This window comes from Pinus tabuliformis, chromosome 1_2, assembly GCF_031772625.1.
Source record: "Pinus tabuliformis cultivar Carrire ecotype Pingquan chromosome 1_2, CPIR1, whole genome shotgun sequence".
In the NCBI taxonomy this organism is placed as follows: domain Eukaryota; kingdom Viridiplantae; phylum Streptophyta; class Pinopsida; order Pinales; family Pinaceae; genus Pinus; species Pinus tabuliformis.
The window spans coordinates 265,804,722-265,827,390 of NC_142298.1; positions in this window are offsets into that span (position 1 = coordinate 265,804,722).

Here is a 22,669-nt window from a genome sequence, read left to right on the forward strand (position 1 = left end):
ATCTGTTGCTTTCCAGATACCACTTAGAGTCCGTAATTCCATCATCTCGCGATGCATTGTTGATGAAGGTGCATCCACCTATGTGATGTCCACTACTGTTTGAAAACATCTTAAGCCACCTGATTTGTCCCCCTCCACCATCACTTTGCGTGCTTGGGACAGACTCTCCTCCTAGCCTCTTGGCATGTACCGCAATTGTCAAGTGACCCTTGCGGACAAGACTGTCCATGTCGACATTGAAGTCATTTATGCCCCTTTAGATTACAACATTCTCTTAGGTCGTAGTTACACATATGCCATGTCAGTCATCACATATGTGGTTTTCTACAAGATGTGCTTCCCCCATAAAGGGAAGATCGTTACCATATATCAATTGACTTACTACGAGCCTCCCTTGAGTCCATTAACTCGACAATGCCAGATAAGAAGTCTTCACCTCCCATCATCGGTGTTTCACCCGGAGTCTATAAAGATTCCTCATTGTTGGGTTCTTTCCCTGGTCCTCCCCCTCCCATCTCAGAGCCTAACTCTATGAGTGTTTGCATGTTACAAGCATCACAAGCTGCCCTTAAGTAGTCTGGTACATCCAATCAATAGCCAGCTCCTCAGCACCTGTTGTTGCCATCCTAGCTGAGCCCTCTGGATCCACTTGCCCAGGACCTCCTCCGTTTGTGGGTGCCTCTCCTATGTTTCCACCAGGAACTGTTCCTCTAGGTCTCAACCATCCAGGAGCTATTCCACCGGGACATTACCCTGCAAGCCAGATATCTTTCTTATTCCCCCCTCTGGGAGTATTTTCTGTCCCTATCATGGCTTCGTTGGTCCTTCCTAACATGAATTTGGGGATCCCAGTATGGTACATAGATCCCCCTGCAATCATTATGCATGGTCAGCTAAGACCTTATCATGCTTTGACCCCCGATTCAATCGGTCCCTATGGCCCCTACCGCTGCTTCAGTTCCATCACAACCTCAACAGGAACCCACTCCTGTTGCGAAAGCATCTAGACAAGGGGGCAAAGCTAAGAGGAAAGAACCTAAGGACAAGGCTCCCCAAGCTCCTCCAGCCCTTAAGGCCCCAAAGTCGTCACCTTTGTGCCCTTTATGTAAAGTTGTTGGGTACGCCAACAATAATTGTCTCGAGCTTCCTCAACTCAAACCTTTGGTTCATGAAACGTTCCCTAAGTCAAATATCCCTGAAGTCCATGTTAACTTGTCAGGTCTGCCCAAGAAACTCAAAATGTTACACACAAATCACCCTTGTGCCTTGTGTGAACATCATGGTCACTATTCCCATTGTTGCCCTTATCTCGATGAATTTCGTGATTGCCTTAAAGCACTTCGCGAATACAAGGCCACTCGTAGTAGAACCCCTACTCCTCTACTTGTGGATTGTAGTACCCCTAATCAACCAAAACAGGGGGACTTTGGTCCCACCATTGTGATCGCCCCCCCCCGGATGTCAAGATGATAGACATCGTTGGCCATATCCTTTACGTGTCGTCATCCTTGATTTTCTCGTAGGAAAACCTTTCTGAGGTTTCTTCATGCGCTTCTATTGAACCTCTTTCGAAAGAATCCCAGGTCTCAACGTCCGTAGATCCTTCGTCTACCAATTCGTCATCTACCATTTAAGAAGATGCGTATGTGAACCTTATTTCTCAAGTCGATGCACCAGGTAACACTGTCGCATCATGTAGTCAGTATTCCTCCCATCCACCCATCTCCCAGCCTGATGAGGACATCATGGAAGCTATGTCTACCCCTGATTAACCTTGCACCTAGGCAAGGGGGCATATTTTTGGAGGATTCTAAAGGCCATTTCCTTTCTAATTATCCTAGTGCACTCTACCTCAAGACATTTTGCTCATTTCATATCCCTTTGATTTGCGTGTCTTTATTTTTTCCATGAAGTTAAGTAGATTGCCTCATCTCATCTATTGTATTTTTCACCTTTCAGATGGATCCATCATCCACACTGTATATCGGTCATACCGACGGTATGAGTCGCTTCTCCTATAATCTAGCCTCGGTAGCCTGGGTCATTTTTACCCCCTTGCATACGTTAGTCCTTTCAAATGGAGTGTGCATTAGATCTGCCACCAATAATCAGGCCGAATATGATACAGTGATACGTTTGTTAGTCGATCCCCTTGCTCATCGCATCCTTCATCTTCATGTTCATTTAGATTCCTTACTACTTGTCATGCAATTGAATGGTGTGTATCATGTGCATATCAAAGTCCTATTTAGAAAATATCTACGAGTTAAGTTGTTGGTACATGAATTTGAAACCATTACATTTAGTCATGTTCCTAGAGCCGAAAACAATTATGTAGGTACAATTGCAAATAATATTATAGATTGGAATTTAAGAAAACAACCATAAAACATAACACATGGTGAACCATAATCGTCATATAAAAATACATAATCATAATATGTATCATATAAGTGTTTGGAGTCCACCACTCTAAATACATCTAGTATGCCCATAGCATACTGGGGGGCACATAGGCTCCTACATCTCATTATCATCCTTTGGAGGATCTCGTGCCACGTTGGGTCGAGATGCTTGGATCCCTTTTTGGAGCACTTGAAACACAATGGCACTCCACAAACTCCTCCTGCTAGAGGGCATCATTCCCACCTTTGAATACCATATCAATATCCCATGCTTGGGGGCATGATGTTTTTCCCCCGGCCATCTTCTCAATTAAGTCTCGGCCTAAATCCCATTGAATCTAGGTATGGTCGATTATCCTCCCATTCCTTGGATAGTTTGTCCTACCGGTCGTTCTGGTGAGCCATATGCACATCGCATATCGTAGACGTTTGATACCATATCTTCAAATATTCTACTCGATACCACATAGTCCCCATGATTGACTTAGTGGGTGAGAATGATTCTAGACCTCCTCTAGTAGTTCATTCTCGTTTTCCTCTTCCCTTAATTCTTCACCAAGAACCATCATTCCAAGAAGAATTAAGGCCATCTTTAGATAAGTAAGGCCACTTGCTTGAAATTTGTAGATCCCAATTCCAATGGTCTATTTGTCCACTATGATCTCCACAATATTTAGGACCTTCTCCTCCTCTCCAAATTCACCACAACTCACTTAGAAAATGAATCCAAATTGAAGGGAAAACGTCCTTTCATAGAAAAATCCATAATTTTTTTGTCCCCCTTCGCGACAAAACCATATTTCAGTTTTATGAACTGTCAACACCGTTGGAAAATTCTCATCGAGCTCTATAATCGGTCTTCCTCGGTTTTTGATGATTTGACACTTCACTAGCAAGTCTTTTTCCAATAAGGGTCACTTCATCGCCTCTCAAAATCGAATTTCTTCATAAAGCGACAATTGTACTTTGAGTTCCACCTCCCCTTAATACTTGTCATACCATATGTCAATTTTTGTCACGAGTAACCATCATTTACTCATGTTTTGATGGTCCCCACCAGGCCTAGTCTGTGTGGCAGCATCGTCGAGTCACCCTTGTTCAGAGCATCTGTGATGAGTCACCCTTGCATTCATGGAGTCTGTTTCACATCCCATTATATCATTTCACCGTATTCCATCCACATTTGCATATCGTTCATCTTGTGTTGCTCATTTTGGCCTCCAGTCATACTGTCCCCATCCCCTCAGGAGTTGAGTCAGTCACTGTTAGGTCAACCATGCACTTTATGCTCAGTCACATTACTATTTTCCCTTATGCCTTAGTTGAGGATCTTCATTGCCTCACCTATCGCGAGCCCTATTCTGTCGACATCAACTCATTTATTCCAAAATAATGGCCTAGAGGGCAGTGTATCTTGGTTCCAGCTTCCATTCTTGCTTGAAGCCTCGGATCAAGTAGAGGGACTCATTATTGCCCTTTGACTTGGTTATTTCATGTTCGTGATTCATACACTTGATGGTCCAGTGATGCAGCAGATTGTACCAGTGATTCCTGGGTGTGTGTGAGATGTTTCAGACCTCATGAGGGGGTGGCCCTTCAGGTAGCACCCCCCCCCATGTTATTATGCTACAGCCTCAGATGCAGTTCCGCAAAGTTGATGCGTTCGGTTCCTACCGATCACAGTGTTCATAGCATGCACGTCTCCTTCAGATGATCCATTCAGTTTTGTAGAGCCCTTCCCTGTTCAGCAGAGCTTCTCTAGTTGTTCTACCCTTCCTCCCACATATTTTTTTAGGGAAGGGCCATTATATCTCATGTACTCAAATATTATTGTATTCACTCTTGGCTCATTCTATTCCAAGTGCATTATGTATATGGGATACATTGTATTATTTTCTGGCTCTGTTATGCCAGCATGTCATGTACCATTCAGCATGTACTTCATTGCTCAGTTTTATGTCTATGGGCGCACCATTATTTTTGTACTAAGTTATCTCAATAAGTATGGGTATGCCTCCCCTGCCTCATTGAGGTCCGGTACCACAAAATAAAAGGATACTTGCATTGGTCTCGCCCCCTTTATCCCTATCCTCTTTCGCTTCAACTTTATTGGTCTCTTTTATCTCTATGACTCCCATGTGTTGTCTAGTGATTGTGTCTTTACAACGTACTTTGGTCATACGTTTTGCTCCTAACACTCGTACATTGGGGGGTAATCTATGATCACCAAAAAATTGATCGTCTAGCATAATTTACTAGATTGATCGAAGTATATCATGTAAAGCCAATTTTACCATAGTAAAATTGCTTTGAGTGTGAAAAATTACTTAATAAACCACCTTTGTTAAGTAATTTATAGTTAAACCCATGAAGAATAATTAAATAAATCACCATTTTTTTATTTTCTTCTAAGAATAAATTAACTAAACCATTGTTCAATTATTATTCCTTGTCATATTTGAAAAAATCATGAAAAATAAACAGATAAATCATTAATTATCTTATTTTTCTCTAGGAATAATTAATTAATCACTAATTAATTATTATTCTTTGTCAAATTTGATTAAATCCCTTACGAATAGCTAAATAAATCCTTATTTATTTATTATTCCTTAACCAATTCCTTGAGATGATAAATAAATCATTCATTTATTTACTATATCTAAATACAAGTTTAAATATTTTTTCCCTCCTAACCAAATATAATAAAATATTCCAAGTGGTTATTTCAAGAATGGGGTTAATAATATTTTAATATTGTTCATTATTTGAGGATAACTTAATATCTTGTTATAAATAGAAGGGTTTTCCATTTATTATTCACTTTTGACTATTTTCATTATTTCACTCATTGTTGTAACTCTTATTATTTTCATTGTCGAACACCATATTTTTGTTGGGTTTACACATTATAGAGGAGAGAGACTCTACACAAACTGAAGACATTTGAGGATAGCCAAGAACCCGTCCCATAGAGGGGCACTGATAACATTTATTTGTTCCCTTCACGGGTGTTATAATAGAATTATTCTTTCTATATCCGGTTTCCATTGGATGATTGGAGTTATTACTATTTCTTTTTTATGTTTAACTATGATTGTGGCATAGATCAGGACTTTGCCAAGTTTTATTTCTATCGGTTGCTTTAGATCTACAATGTTTAGCAGCCATTTGCATTTTTGAGATTGTTTGTCATCCACAATCTCAAGTGGGTTCCTTTCATACATATTTGAGATGAAAACACTACAACACCTATAGTTGATTAAATCAAAAACCAAGTGATAGGCCAACTATGGCACGGGTTGCTAAAATGATTGTGTAGGTTTTAACTCTGTACAGAAATTACCTGCAAATGAATTCTTAAAAATAGAAAATAAACAATAGTGAGAGCATAAAACATAAAACAGATATACACATAGATTTTCCCCTGGATCCCAAAACTGAGACTACCATATTGATTTTTTATTATATTACTTTCAATGTTACAAAACATATATATACATACCGAAGCATCTATAAACCCCAATCCATTAACCCTGGATTAGGAAATAACCATAGTTCCCTTGACCGGATCTAAAAAATACCATGGGTAAAAAACCATCATGCTCAAAACCATGTGCGAAATCCATGTGTTGTGGAGGTAAATCCTCTCTGTAGACAGAGACGATCCCTACTAGCCTAGACCGGGTCTAGCAACAATCACACAATGCTATCACGCAAGTTCCTAATTGCAAATAAGAAGTGGATGGCGAGAACCTACTTGGATTCCAACGCTAATGTTCGTAGAAGAGACGTCGCTCTCGTTCCTTTGCCTTGGCCGGTCACGATCCCCACAATCTCCGTGATTGGACACCTGCACATGCAAAGAACAACACGAATACAAGCATAAAATATAGTAGATGCAATTATATATCAGTCGGAAAAGATATAACTCAACATCAATCATAAAACAATGAGAGTGGAACCATAATGATAGTCATCTATTATTAATAAATAACAAAAAAGAATACAACCATTGTTCTGACGTCAAATCCTCCTTTGGTTGGGTAGTCAGCTACACAAGTCTTGCAAAGATTGTTGGGATAGGAAACAAGCCTCTCTCTCTTTGGGTGACAAGAATCTCCTCACTTAGATTTGGCCTTATGGGTGCAAAGAAGGCTCTTGCAACTTCAAACTCTTGAACTCCTGGTATTCTCTATCTCTATGCTGGAACTACTGACTAGCTTACTCAAGGCATAGAGACAAGCTTTTATAGATAGAGAGGAAAGAGATAGGATCAACCACATTATTCATGGGATTGGCTTTATCACTTGGAAACTTCCATGAAAGGTGGCAAACCACTTCCCTTCTATGGAGATTCGAAGCCAAACCGTTCTAGCTCAACATAGGTTCAGTTGGTGAATGGGTTAAGGAGAACCTTCGGAAGCTTGTTCGTTGAAAACTTTACTCAATTCGGTTGACGTGAGTGCGACTCTGAGACAGAGCGCCAATAGCGCGCCCTCTTTAGAGGATTTCCCCCATTGGCGCGGGCAGTGAACTGTGGACCCGCGCTAATGCAAAAAGAGTTGTTTTCATGGGTATTTTGCAGGAGATGTCTTCAGGGCATATGAAGCTCATACTTAGAGGAATATGATGCAAGTGGTTTCAGGTCATGTCACTTCTCACAGGTCCCGGAATGAGTCTTCCAGTGTGCGGGTAAGGGGTAACAGGGACGGTGACAAACGGTGACAAATTGTTGTGTAACAGATGCCCCCTAAAGCATGAGGCCCGAGGGAGAGAGAGGGGTGAAATGCTTTACAAGAACATGCATGACTGAAAACACGGCCGCCGGAGAACCTGCGTAAAGAAGTACAACTAATATCTCAAGTACATGATACATGTGGTATGGGCACAGCCATCCGTAGCAGAGTACATAACAAATTAGATCCAAGGTATGGGCGCAGCCATCCAGAGAGGATCGATAAATAGACTCAGGCATGGTCGCAGCCATCCAATGAATGAGTCATGTAATGATCATAATAAACCACAAATCGCAACCTGGATCCCAATAAACAAAATCCAGGGTCATGCGCTCCATCCCGACCCGAACAGAGCATAAGTTCAAGCATGTGAATACATGAGTTGAAGTTGAACATGCATGAACATCGTCTGATTACCAGTCAATAGTGAAAACTGTTAACAGACGCGAGAGGCACCACCAATAATGAAAATGGCCCTCAAGGTACTATAGGTACAATCTACGGCGTGCGAATCAATGAGCTGGTGTCGAACACCCGTAGAATCATTCGATTGGGGGCCAATGATGAAAACCTCTCATCGAGCACAAAGAACCTGCCATTGAGGCATGCAGGCTCCAAGGCACCGGAAAGGAGTCTCTAGATCAGCTTCCTGGATAATGAGCTGAAGTCGACAGGAAGTGACCTTGATCAAAGGTGGGCCATAATGTTTCCCACATCATTGACACGAGACAGAGGAAGAATGTTGTGGCGAATCAAAATTATGTGAGGTATCAGAGGGAGGTTGTAATTCTGTAGAGGTCAACTTCTCTTGAACATATCGGCGGCACGACAGTGGACGTGGAAGTATTTGACATCAAATGAGCAGAGGTCATGGTGACAAGGCAATGAGCAGATGAGAGGTCAAATAGGATCACCCAAACCCACGGAGGCAAGTGTAAAACAAGGCAATGAGCCGATGCAGCAATGAGACGATGCAGCAACGATTTCGACGTAGTTGAGCTCGGCAGGACTCAACGGCATCATATCGCCCCAAGATTCTATCTAATCGACGGGAGGAAGGACCCACGGATCAGAGCGCATGGAAATCATGTTAATAGGAGTGAGATTAGGAGGTGGGAGGGGAAAGACACCCATTAGGGCGGGATCTTTAAAGAGTCTGGCTCCCACGCTCTCACATGATTTAGAGGTATGCTCCACGAAAGGTACGTTACCTTCGGAAGACGAGGCGAAGAAGGAGAGCTGGTCAACAGTGACAATCTTCCCTTGGTGGGGGAAACAAATGACACGAAAAAGAGAGGAAACCACGGCTTGCATGGCGTATGTCCAGCTACGTCCGAGGAGGAGGTTGTAGGTAAGATTAGTGTCGACAACTTCGACCTCCACTTCTACAGTCTTCCCTTCCAAAGAGATGGGCAACCGCTGGAGGATACCATAAGGACGAGACTCTCTTCCGTCAAAGGCTTCCAATGTTGTAGGAGACTGGCTCAGTGTTGGAGAACCAATGGCTTTCCAGCAGGCGACAGGCATGATGCAAGTTGAGGCACCTTCATCAATGACTGTACGATGAATCGTTTTGGTATTGATAATGACTTGTATGAGGAAAGCGACTTGGTGAGGCAGTCTCGGCGTATGGCCCTCGAGGTCAAAAGAAATTAGATCTGAGTCAGTTGGGTCTATGCCACCGATGGCCGATAGCAGGGACTTCCTATGGGAGGGGAAGCTCTGGAGCACTTCTAGAGTGGACATAGCAGACAGGGCCTGAGCTAAGTCCTCAATGATGCTGTAGTGCTGGGCAGCACGAGAATTGGGGTTGTAAGAAGACTTCCGGAGTACACCTTTTGGAGGGGGTCGGATAGTCGTCTCAGCGCTAGGTCTCTCGATGTGGAGTGGACCAGAACTGGACGGAGGAGCGCCGAAGGGGACCTCAGGCTCTTTCCCGGCATGAGACGGATATTCTTTTGCTCGAGTAGTGACGTGGATGGGAATCGTCCCAGCCATAAATACTTGAGAGCCGAATGAAGAAGAGGGTTGCGATGGATCTGCCACCATTTGAGTTTGTTGTGATTACCGTGATATCAACCGTGCCTGTCCTAAGGATAACTTCCCGACACCCTTCATCGATCAGCTCATTGATGAGTGTGCAAGAAGTGAAATTTATTCGTTTATGGACGGTTTTTCTGGATATAACCAAATCAATATCGCACCCGCTGATCAGCATAAGACGGCCTTTATCTGTCCTTGGGGCACTTTTGCCTACAAGAAGCTCCCTTTTGGTTTGAAGAATGCCGATGCTACCTTCCAACGTGCAATGTCCTATGCCTTTCATGACATTTGTCACATTGTACAGCCGTATCTGGATGATCTCAGTCAAACGTCAGGACCATCCTTCTCATCTTCGTGAAATATTTCTCCGCTGTCGACACTACCGTATCAGGCTCAATCCTCATAAATGTGTCTTCTGTGTTGAATCATGCCGACTACTCGGGTTTATCGTCTCCCGAGAGGGCATTCGTCTGGATCCCCTCAAAGTCGAGGCTATTTTGAATCTTCCTCCCCCTGCTTCTTTGCAACAGTTGCAGAGCTTGCAGGGCAAAGCAAATTTCCTAAGACGATCCGTTCCGAATTATGTCGAAGTGGCTAAAGGTTTTACACGGTTATTGAAGTGAGACACACCATTTCATTGGGATGCTATCGCTCAAGAGTCTTTCGAGCGTCTCAAGGGTCTCCTTGTTTCTGCTCCATTATTGAGACCTCCGAACTATCACCGTGACTATACTCTGTATCTGGCCGCCGCCGATACCACTATTGGCATGGTTCTCGTGCAAGACGGTGATGATGGCAATGAGCACGTTATATATTACCTCAGCCGCAACCTCCTGGATACGGAAACTCGCTATGCTTACGTCGAGAAGTTGGCATTGGCCGCCGTTTGTGCCTTCCAACGCTTCCGGCATTATATCTTGTTGCGCACCATGACCGTGATTTCTGACTGCAATCTGATGACGTACATTTTGTCACGTCAGCTGTTGGGGGGAAAATACTCAAAGTGGATCATCATCCTCCAAGAGTTTGACTTGGAATTTACTGCTGCCAAGTCTAAGAAGTCCCTGGTCTTTGCTGAGTTACTTTGTTCTTTTCCATCTCCTTCTGCACCTCCTCTTTCAGAGGATCATATCCCGGACGAAACTATTTTTCTGATCAGCACCCTCGATCCCTGGTACGGGGATATTATTGTCTATTTGCAGACGTCCTCTTTTCACCCCGCTGTGTCTAAAGGCGCTCGGCGGCAGATTCGTCATCAATCTCAACCCTATCGTATCATTGGGGACACCTTGTACCGTCTCGGCGTTGACTCCGTCCTCCGCCGATGTCTCACTCTCGAGGAAGCTGAGAGAGTCCTGAATGACTGCCACTCTGGCGCCTGTGGTGGTCACATGTCCGGCTATGCCACAGCTCAAAAAATCCTTCACGCTGGTTATTTCTGGCCCTCCATTTTTAAGGATTGCATTCTTGCCGTCCGATCGTGTCATGCGTGCCAGATATACCAACGAAAGATGCGTGCGCCACCTGCTCCGCTTGCACCCTATAGTGACCGTTGGCCCTTTTGCAAAATGGGCCATTGATTATACAACCTGTAAGCCTCGCTCGGCCGGGGGGCATGGGTTTATTATCGTTACCGTCGATTACTTTACAAAATGGGCCGAGGCGATGCCCACATTAACTGAAGGCACAGTTTTTGTTCAATCATATTATTACGCGGTTCGGAGTTCCACAAGCAATCGTCACGGATCACGGAAAGCATTTTCGTAATCACATGATGACTGAACTGACAACCCAACTAGGCTTACGGCATGATAGTTTGACCCCATACTATCCTCAGTCCAACGGACAAGTTGAATCCGTTAACAAGATTTTGGTCACGATGCTTCAACGTACTATTGACATGCATAAGTCTAATTGGCATCTGATGTTGTTTCCCGCCTTGTGGGCCTACCGGACCTCTATGAAGGATGCCACCAGTTTCACTCCATTTCAACTAGTTTACGGACTGGAGGCTACCCTTCCTATCGAATGTGAAATTCCTTCGTTGAAAATAGCCGTCGAGTTGCTTCCCAACACCACTCCGGTAGAGGAACGGCTTCTTTATCTAGAACGGTTGGACGAGACCCGTCGCCTAGCCTCTCTAGCCATCGAAGCTCAAAAGAAGAGAGTTAAAACTCACTTCGACAACACCATCCATCCTCGTTCCTTTGTTGAGGGAGATCTAGTCCTGCTATACGACCAAGCAAATGACAAGCTGGGGGCAGGCAAACTCGAGCCCATGTGGCTAGGCCCTTATATTGTAAAAAGGGGCATATGAGCTAGTTGACTACGAAGGTAATCCTCTTGATAAGCCCCGCAACGGGCTGTACTTGAAAAAGTACTACGCATGATTCATGCACTTCGATTTGTACATGTGCGTGTGTGTGTGTGTGTTTGTTTTCATGTTTTTGGCTTGGTGTGAAGGCGTGATTGCCCCTTATTGTGTTTTCGCTTCTTGTGCAGATGTCAAGTGCACCTTATGTTGGTTTCGCTGATGGTGCCTGCCGCAGCACTCGCAATTTGTCCTCTGCAGCGTGGGTGATCTACGATCCTCACGGTGAGTTGATAGATCTTCAAGGTGTGTGTTTGGGCTATACTACAAACAATGTTGCTGAATATAGTGTTGTTATTGAATTATTAGCCGAGGCGATTAATCTTGGTATTCGTACATTGGTTGTTAACCTAGACTCTCAACTTGTCGTCCATCAGCTCAATGGGCGATACTCCATCAGAGACCGTCACATTTTAAGGTTGTACTTACGCGTTAAATTGTTAGAAAGGAATTTTGACTTTATCACATATCAGCATATTCCACGACGATTAAACACATTATCTGATGCATTGGCTAATCATGTATTAGATAGACATTTGCGTAATTTATAATCAAAACATCATACAAGTAAGCACATAAAAGCAAAATAAGTAAACCATAGGCAGATGTATATATATATATATATATATATATATATATATATATATATATATATATATATATATATATATATATGTGTGTGTCATAATGTTTGCACCGCGTGCGTTACATAGTCCAAAAAATAATACATGTTCATCTCGATACATCTTGGGACGACATGTCCCTCAAAAAATATGCATGAAAGAAGCCTAGAAGTCTAGTCACGGTGGTGCTCATGATAACACGTCACCGTGCGCACCAATCGTCTCAACAGACGATGGATGCGAGTCGGCACCCCCACTGTGTGCCTCTGGTATGCAAAAGGCACGTCCGCCAATCTAGCATAGCCTGGAATCCCTTGGGTGAGTCCCTCGAGATTCTGCACCAGCTCTTCCCCCACGGCACCTCCTACCTAAGGGTCAGCTACGGGTTGGCCCCTCCGCGCTATAGGAGACAAGCCAGCTGGTCGCTCTGGGCCTACATCTGCATATACATACGACTATCATCAGAACATGCATGTATTAACAAAAAAAATGAAAATACATAAAACATCAAAAAATGAAGAGATCATACCCAACTCCTCGTCCCATTCCTCTCCCTCTGGCAGTGGGAGGTCTGGATCCCCCATGAAGTTGGTCCCCACGTATGGCCAATCCTCTACTACGATCAGCTGACGACGGAGCCATATGAAGAACTCAGGCCGCCAAGACATCTGCTGGCCCCCTCCTCCTCTAGGCATCAATGCTGCCCAGCGGGTCATCCTAGGCTCTCGTGGCAATGGATCAGCCACTACAGCTCCCTGAATCTGAAAGAGGGGTAATCGTTCCAAGAAGAACGACACCACAATTGAGCCATACCCGAACTGTTTCACTCCTCCACGCTTACACTTTGTAAGTTGTCTTTTGATGTTGGTAGTCACCGCTGTAGCCCAGTCAAAGATGGTGGGGCTGAGGCATTCTGTCACTAGTAACAGATGATTCTTGCTCGCCTCATGGGGCGCCTGTACCCTAGTTGCACGCGTGATGGTGAACAATATCACCTTAAGAACCAAGTCCTGGATGGTGGCGATATCCACCTTGGCACTGTTTCTCCCAAATTGTGCCTCTGGACACACCCGGGCTTTCACTTCACCTATCTTCTCTCCGGAAGGTCTGCTTCCAGTCAAAATAGGGTTCGCCCCTCTCCGTGACAGCTCGGTAATGAAATACACATCAGACACGTCCAACTCTAAGGTTTGGTCCCGTAAGAGAAATACTTGGTCATCCGCATCCCAAGCATCGACTATAAACTACAATAACTCAGGCTGAGCTTGCAGATAAGATGTGAGGAAGAACTTCTTGAGACCACAGTCTCTCAAAGCATTCATACATCCCTCATCCTCGATGGCCAAGGCGTCCACGGCATCATGCTCCCGTTCTTTCCATTCCACCACCATTTTTTCTTGTTTCTTGCACCCACAAGGATGAATTAATCATTATTAAAACACTGGTAAACTTATAAACCGGACACATTTCGAAAATAATGAGAAAATTCAAGCAAAAGGTTAGGTCGCACGGTTGGCGCGACTGTTTTTAAAACAATCGCGCCAATGGCGCGGCACCTTTGGGAAAATCACCCCATTGGCGCGGACCCGTGCCGGATACCCGCGCCAATGGGGCGCAACCATAAATTTTAAATTCCTCCTTGCAGAGGCTCAATCAAGGGACAAAATGCATAAAAAGAGTATGAAAATGGAGCTAAGGGAAGCGCCTTTTACCTGGAACTGGTGGAATCTCGAATGGTTGCACAGATTGGTTGAAATCATCGTCCGAAGTTTGCTCCCCAAATGGACCACTCCTACTATGCAAGAGGTAAAAAGTAAAAGTAATTCTATTTTTTACATTTTCACCATATTTATAGACTTTTTGACTTGTAATTAGGTTTAAAAAGTTGTTTTTGAATATTTTAATATACTTTTGGTCGAAAATGGATTTTACACTTGCTTCTGGTGCTACAACAGGTCCTTTTGGCAACTTCGATGGCGAGACGAGTTGTATTTTATACATTTTCGGACTCGGTAAATACACGAAAAAGTCACTATGGAGTCATCTTTCAGCTCTTTTCTGACTCGCTAAACATGAAAAGATCGCCGAGTTACCCCTCTTGACTCGTTAAACATAAATAAGAGGCGGTCATCTTTAAACCCTTTTCCGACCGTGTAAAAAATGAAAAGCTCGTCGGACCCTTGTCGTTTCAGGTTCGTTGATGGTTACGAAACGACGTGATATCGATCGCTTTTTTACTTTTTCAGGTCGGTGTCACTACATATGAAAAGTACTCCTCGATCGAAATGGTCGGGCGGTTCTTTCGAGCATTTTTTTATACTTTTTGGGGCTCGGGAGAAACAACTTTACGAAAAAAGGACCCCCCCCTAGAGTTTTCTTTTCTGCTGTCTTTTCAGACTCTCTAAACATGAAAAGACGCCGAGTTCTTCCTTTGTCAGACTCGTTAAAACCTGATGACATCGGATTCTGTCATAATGACGCCTTCCAAGAATATGCTATCCCCATCAAGCTTGTCATCAAAAAATAATCGGGGTACTCGCCAGAAATGATGGGGAAAATGGACCCATAATTATTGTCGCGTCGGCAGTATGTCGCTCTTGAACATGGCACTTGTCTGCATTCGTGTCTGAGTGGGGACATCTCATCTGTTTTTACACTTGCCTCCGTGGGTTTGGGTGATCCTATTTGACCTCTCATCTGCTCATTGCCTTGTCACCATGACCTCTGCTCATTTGATGTCAAATACTGCCACGTCCACTGTCGTGCCGCCGATATGTTCAAGAGAAGTTGACCTCTGCAGAATTACAACCTCCCTCTGATACCTCGCATAATTTTGATTCGCCACAACATTCTTCCTCTGTCTCGTGTCAATGATGTGGGAAACATTATGGCCCACCTTTGATCAAGGTCACTTCCTGTCGACTTCAGCTCATTATCTAGGAAGCTGATCTAGAGACTCCTTTCCGGTGCCTTGGAGCCTGCATGCCTCAATGGCAGGTTCTTCGTGTTCGACGAGAGGTTTTCATCATTGGCCTCCGATCGAATGATTCTACGGGTGTTCGACGCCAGCTCATTGATTCGCACGCCATAGATTGTACCTATAGTACCTTGAGGGCCATTGTCATTATTGGTGGTGCCTCTTGCGTTTGTTAACAGTTTTCACTATTGACTGGTAATCAGACGATGTTCATGCATGTTCGACTTCAACTCATGTATTGACATGCTTGAACTTGTACTCTGTTCGGGTTGGGATGGAGTGCAAGACCCTGGATTTTGTTTATTGGGATCCAGGTTGTGATTTGTGGTTTATTATGATCATTACATGACTCATTCACTGGATGGTTGCGACCATGTCTGAGTCTATTTATCGATCCTCTCTGGATGGCTGTGCCCATACCTTGGATCTAGTTTTTTATGTACTCTGTTACGGATGGCTGCGCCCATACCACATGTATCATGTACTTGAGATATCAGTTGTACTTCTTTACGCAGGTTCTCCGGCGCCCGTGTTTTCAGTCACGCATGTTCTTGTAAAGCATTGTTGGGATAGGAAACAAGCCTCTCTCTCTTTGGGTGACAAGAATCTCCTCACTTAGATTTGGCCTTATGGGTGCAAAGAAGGCTCTTGCAACTTCAAACTCTTGAACTCCTAGTATTCTCTATCTCTATGCTGGAACTACTGACTAGCTTACTCAAGGCATAGAGACAAGCTTTTATAGATAGAGAGGAAAGAGATAGGATCAACCACATTATTCATGGGATTGGCTTTATCACTTGGAAACTTCCATGAAAGGTGGCAAACCACTTGCCTTCTATGGAGATTCGAAGCCAAACCATTCTAGCTCAACATAGGTTCAGTTGGTGAATGGGTTAAGGATAACCTTCGGAAGCTTGTTCGTTGAAAACTTTACTCAATTCGGTTGGCGCGAGTGCGACTCTAAGACAGAGCGCCAATAGCGCGCCCTCTTTAAAGGATTTCCCCCATTGGCGCGAGCAGTGAACTGTGGACCCGCGCTAATGCAAAAAGAGTTGTTTTCATGGGTATTTTGCAGGAGATGTCTTCAGGGCATATGAAGCTCATACTTAGAGGAATATGATGCAAGTGGTTTCAGGTCATGTCACTTCTCACAGGTCCCGGAATGAGTCCTCCAGTGTGCGGGTAAGGGGTAACAGGGAGGTGACAAACGGTGACAAATTGCTATGTAACACCATGCAAAAAACCATAGGTAGGTCCGCATACCTAATATAGGGTCCCCAAAAGAAAATATGGGGCGCTGCCCCAGACCCCGTGCATGGGGGGATGGTCGCCCCCCCCCCCCCCCCCTTTAACCCCTTGGCTTTGCTTGTGGGCTAGTCGTGGAAAGAATATAACACACACCCAACATTCTCTCATTTGTTGTTTTCTTTCCACGGGAGAGCTTAGTCATTGGTCCACCCGTGCAACACCCATTGTTTCTCTACACCAAGAGAATTTCTCAATACTCACAAATTTTGTCAATGCATTTGCATTATTCTTCAAAGTGTCCACCTTTACCAGCAACAACTTTTTGTCCTCAACCATATCCCTTACAAAATGACACTAAACATCAATGTGCTTTGTCTTTGAATGATAAGTAGGGTTCTTTGCTAAGAAAATTGCACTTTGGCTATCACATTCTATCCTTATAGCTCGATGTACTAACCCCATATTTGAACACAATCTCTGCAACCAAACTACTTCCTTGCTTTCATGAGTGGATGCCATGTATTCTACCTCTATAGTTGAAAGTGTCACTATAGATGTCTCTTACTCATCTAACTAACTGCACCTCTAAATAGGTTAAACACATACCCACTTGTAGATATTCTCTGATCCAGATCTCGAGACTAGTTTGCATCAACAAAGCCATGGATGTCCAAAACTTTGTCCAATCCTGACCTTCCTTGGTTGCACAATCCATAATCACTAGTGCCACACAAATACCTAAAAACCCGCTTCGTTGTTGTCCAATGCTCCTTCCCTGCTTTTGACATAGGACTGCTCAATACTCCCATTGCATGTGCAATGTATGGTCTAGTACAGACCATTGCATACATCAGGCTATTGATTTCACTTGCATATGGAACATGGAACATGGAACATGTCCTCTTCCTCTTCTTGTGTCCTGGGACATTGTTCAGCAGATAACTCAACACCTACTGGAATAGGAACCTTCACCGATTTACTATCCTGCGTATTAAACCTCTGCAATATTGTCTCAACATACTTCCTCTAGTATAACCAGAGCCTCCTCTTTGCTCAATCTCGTTTAATTTCCATGCCCAAAATATAGTTTGCAGCACCAAGATCTTTCATGTCTAATTTGGAGGACAATCGGGTCGTCAAATCCTGGATAATTTCTTTTTTATTTCCAATTAGCAACATATCAGCCACATACAAGACCATATAAATAACACAGTCACCAATTAATTTAAAATACACAAAGTGATTTGCTTTGCTTCTGGTGAAGCCAAATCCCTGTATAAATGTATCAAATTTCTGATACTACATCCTTGGTAACTGTTTTAACCCATACAGAGACTTTTTTAACCTGCATACCAGCTTTTTCTTACCCTTCACCCAAAAGCCTTCAAGTTGCTTCATGTAGATATCTTCTTCCAGATCCCTGTGAAGAAACGTTGTCTTCACATCCATCTGTTCTACCACAAAATCAAAAGCAGTAGCAATAGATAAAAATAATCTAATAGAAGTTATCTTGGCAACAGAGAGACAAAATATCACCAAAATCAATACCTGACACCTTGGAATAACCTTTTTCTACCAACCGAGCTTTGTATTTCTCCACCTTGCCTTTTGCATTCATCTTCTTCATAAACACCCATTTTCTTCCAATGGGTTTCCTTCCAGCCAACAACTCCACCAGATCCCAAGCCTTATTTTTGTCTAAAGATGTCATTTCATCAACCATGTCCTCTTTCCAGAGTTTGCCATCCTCTGAATCTACTACCTCCCTGACCGTTATGGGATCATCATCAGTAATAGATAAAGAAAATTTTGAACAAAAAGCAGTTTTACTATACCTTTATAGTTTCCTTCTTTCTCGAATTGATCTTCTCGTAGCTAGAGTTTGTGGCTCTTCATCTTCTGATTCCTCTTTTGTTGTAGAGTCTGATTCTTCCTCCTTTAGCTCAAACTCTATCTTCTCAGGTTCCTTTGGCAGGACTTCATGTTTAATAGCATCTTTCACCTCTCTAAACACCACATCGTGGTTGTACACAACCTTCTTTATTTCTTGGTTTCAAATCTTATAGCATTTTAAACCATCCTTATATCCAATAAAGATGCACTTTTCATATTTACTATCCAACTTGGTTCTTTTCTCCTTTGGAACATGTACATATGCGTCACAACCAAATACCCTCATATGTGAAAGAGATGGTTTCTTACCAGACCATATCTCATGTGGAGACTTATCCTCCAACGTTGATGAAGGTGATCTATTAACCAATTAACATGTAGTCTCCACCGCCTCTGCCCAAAATTCATGTCCTAACCCGACACCACTAAGCATGCTTCTTGCCTTTTCCATTAATGTCCTATTCATTTTTTTTGCAACTCCGTTTTTCTGAAGTGTGTATAGAGTAGTCTTTTGTCGTGCTATACCACACTTCTTACAGAACTTTTCAAATTCCTTCTTGCATAACTCTCCACCGGTATCTCTCATCAACACCTTTATCTTCTTCTCTGTTTGGTTTTCCACCAGAGCCTTAAATTCTTTAAACCTGTCAAAGACTTCAAATTTCTTCCTGAGGAAATATATCCATGTATTCATTTAGATGTCATCTATAAATGATACATAGTACACAAACTTAACCAGTGATGGAACCAACACAGGTCCAAACACATCACCATGCACAAGCTCTAATATCCCTTTCGCCTTCTTAGCACCAGAGGGGAAACTCAACTGATTATGCTTCCCATATACGCAATGTTCATAGAAATTGAAATCCAGAGAGAAATTAGACATACCTTCTACCATACCATTACCATGAAGTATTTGAATGCCCTTTTCTCTAATACGTCCAAGACTTTGATGCCATAACATGGTATTTTCTCCAGAGACCACTAGATTTTTTGCTCCACTTTTAGGAACCACGTAACTATTGCACCCATCAATAACATTGTTACCCAGAAGCTTATACAAAGTTCCAATCCGAACTCCCTACATCAATATTAGTGCTCTCCAAATCATCTTGCAGGCATCTTTCTCGCACAGTGTTTTTACACTTGCATCATCCATCTTGCTTACAGAAATCATATTTTTGGCCAATGCAAGAATATACAGAACACCCAGAAGTGTTCTAATCCTTCCACCTTACAACTTCAGCTTGAATTTTCCGCGTCCGATGATTCTAGCCTTCCTATAATCCCCTAAGAAGATGTCACCAACTTACATTTCTCATACTCGCAGAACCTCTCCCTGTGGGGAGTGAAGTGAAAAGATGCACCTGAGTCAATCAACCATGCCTCATGATCTACATGTGTACTTGAAGAAGAAGCCAAGTACACATCCCCACCTTCATATGAGGTGGTTTTCGCCTCTGTAGAAGGAGCATTATCAGATCCCTTTCCTTTCTCATAAACTTTAGATCTACAGTTCTTTTTGAAGTGCCCTTCCTTTCTGCATTTCCAGCACACCTTTATAGGTTTTCTTGGAGATTTAGATCTCCCTCTAGATTTATATCTCCCACTCGAGGACTTATTTTTGTTTCAATTTTGGGACCATCATCGTACAGACAAGGCATCACCATTCTGGCCCTCCATATTTTTCTATCTCATCTCCTCCAACAACAAGGATGAGACTATTTCATCAACTTGTAAGGTAGTTGTATTGCTACATAATGCAACAACCAGGCTATCCCACAAATCTAGTAGAGAACACAACAAACTAATGCACTTATCTTCATCTGAAATTTTAATATCAACAAATAACAACTAGCTTACCACAATATTAAAGGTGTTCAGATGCTCTGTCACTAAGTCTCCATCCTTCATCCTTAGGTTATACATTTTTTCCGTAAGAACAATTTATTCACTAGAGACTTAGATTGGTACAAAGTCCCTAACTTGTCCCACAAAGCCTTCTTCGAAGCTTCTCCTAATACATTCAACAATACTGAATCTGAGATACACAACCTTATTGTGCTCTTTACCTTCTGATCCAATTTCTTCCAATCTTCATCGGACATTGTCGTTGGTTTAGTACCTAGATCTACCACGATCCACTAATCTTTATCCACAAGTAGATCCTCCATCTTGAGTTTCCACAACTTAAAACTCTGAACATTAAATTTATCAATCTCTATCTTTCCACTACTCGCCATATTCTTTCACCGCAAGAATCGATCCCGAAAATATCCCACCGAGCAGGGTCTATCACAGGCCCAAGCAAAACCCATTAGTAGCAAAGGAATCCTCTTGAAGCCAAAAAAAATTTGATACCAAATGTATGTTTTAACCCTGTACAAAAACTACCTACAAACGAATTCTTAAAAACAAAAAATAAACAATGGCAAGAGCATAAAACACAAAACAAATATACACGGAGATTTTCCCCTGAATCCCAAAACTGGGACTACCAGATTGATTTTTCATTATATTCCTTTAAATCTTAAATACATATATATACATGTCGAAGCATCCATAAACCCCAATCCATTAACCCTAGTTTAGAACATAAATGTAGTTCCCTTGACCGAATCTACAAAATACCACGGGCAGAAAACCATCATGCCCAAAACCATGTGTGAAATCTATGCACAAAACCATAGGTAAGTATGCCCACCTAATACAAGGTCCAAAAAAAAATTCATGGGGCATTGCCACAAACCCTGTGCAAGGCAGCTACCGCCCCCCTGCAAACCCCCCGACAGAGTGGGCTGGCCACCCCCGACTTCGCACATGAGACTAGTCATGGAAAGTATATAACACACACCCAACAGATTCAAGAAATAAAGCCGGATGCTAGTAGCAACAAAATATGGGATTACATGGCTAAATTACGATTACCATCTCATAAGGGTTCATCCATATGCAGTGGGGAAAAACATTGTCACATTCTACATTCAGTACTATGGTTCATGAAAAGGAAAAATAGTCATGGAGATGGACCATCAATTTATTCATTGTGGGATATGTTGTTTTCTTTGATATTTCATTTTACTTTTGCCCTTATATATGTCTAATGTGTTTATCGCTTCATGGGAAACAATTTCACATTTGCCACTGTCACTCATTTGTCCAATGGGTTGTTAATTTGAGATTTAGTTTTCAATAAGGGAGAGACAGGAATTACTAGAAATTTGTTCAAAAGGCACTCGAAAGATGGCACCAAGGGATATCATAGGTGAAATGTTGAAGATAATAAGAGCATCCATCGAAACTTATTCCTATAAATATGTTTGAGACTTTTTATGGGCGCACAATAAAACACATAATTGGGCCATGTATGAAAAGTTGTATTAATATGTTAAATATCACAGAACACAACATATGTTGGCATGTAATACATTGCAAATGTTTTTACATGTAAGTCAACAAAATACCATGTGATTGCAAATGAAACTATGCATTGCATTGACAAACATAAACACAATGTGCATATTTCTGTTGGAAATAGTAATTATTCCTGCATGAAGATCTAGTAAGATCCAAGTTGAGTGATGACTTACAGTGAGATCATGGTTTACAGTGAGATCATGTTTACTTTATTGGTACAAGAACCACAAGAAATATCGTTTTCTACCAATCTATATTTTTTGGGTGATTTGGAGAAGCGGGAATGTAGGCATTTTTGAAGAGAAAACAATTTTTGTACATAGAGACATCATAAAATCTGTGGCATTTTTCAGTGAGGTTGGCCCTATAAAAAGAAAGGTGAAACATAGACAGGTCAAATCCAAAAATAGATGGAGGGTTTTCCCGGTGGGTTTCTTTGACGGTGTTTGCAAGAAGAGGAAATGTGGATGTTGGGTTTTCATTAAAATCAGTCCATTTTTCTACTATCATTTCTAGTGGGAAGGAGGTACAGGAACCAACAATAGAGTAGAGATTATTGCCTTATGGGGTGTGTTATTAGCGGTAAAGTGGTTGGGAATTGAGAAACTGCAAGTATACAAAGATGCAAAGAACATCATCGACTGGATTAAGGATCACAATGCTTTCAGTACGCATATACTATCAAATTGGATGAAACGTATTAGAGTCCTGGTAAATTACTTCCAGCACATCCATTTTGAACATGTATTCAGGGAACAAAATACAACGGCTGACCTCCTATCCAAAAGAGGTTTGAAGGTGGAACCTGGTAAGATCTTATATGCAGTTTTTGAAAACCATGTTAAGATCAAGGAAGACTACATAAATTTCATGTGAGGCTACTAGCTTTGGTCCTTCCTCGTAGATGTCATGGACATGCTTTTTGTAACATTGTTTTTTCTTTTGACTAG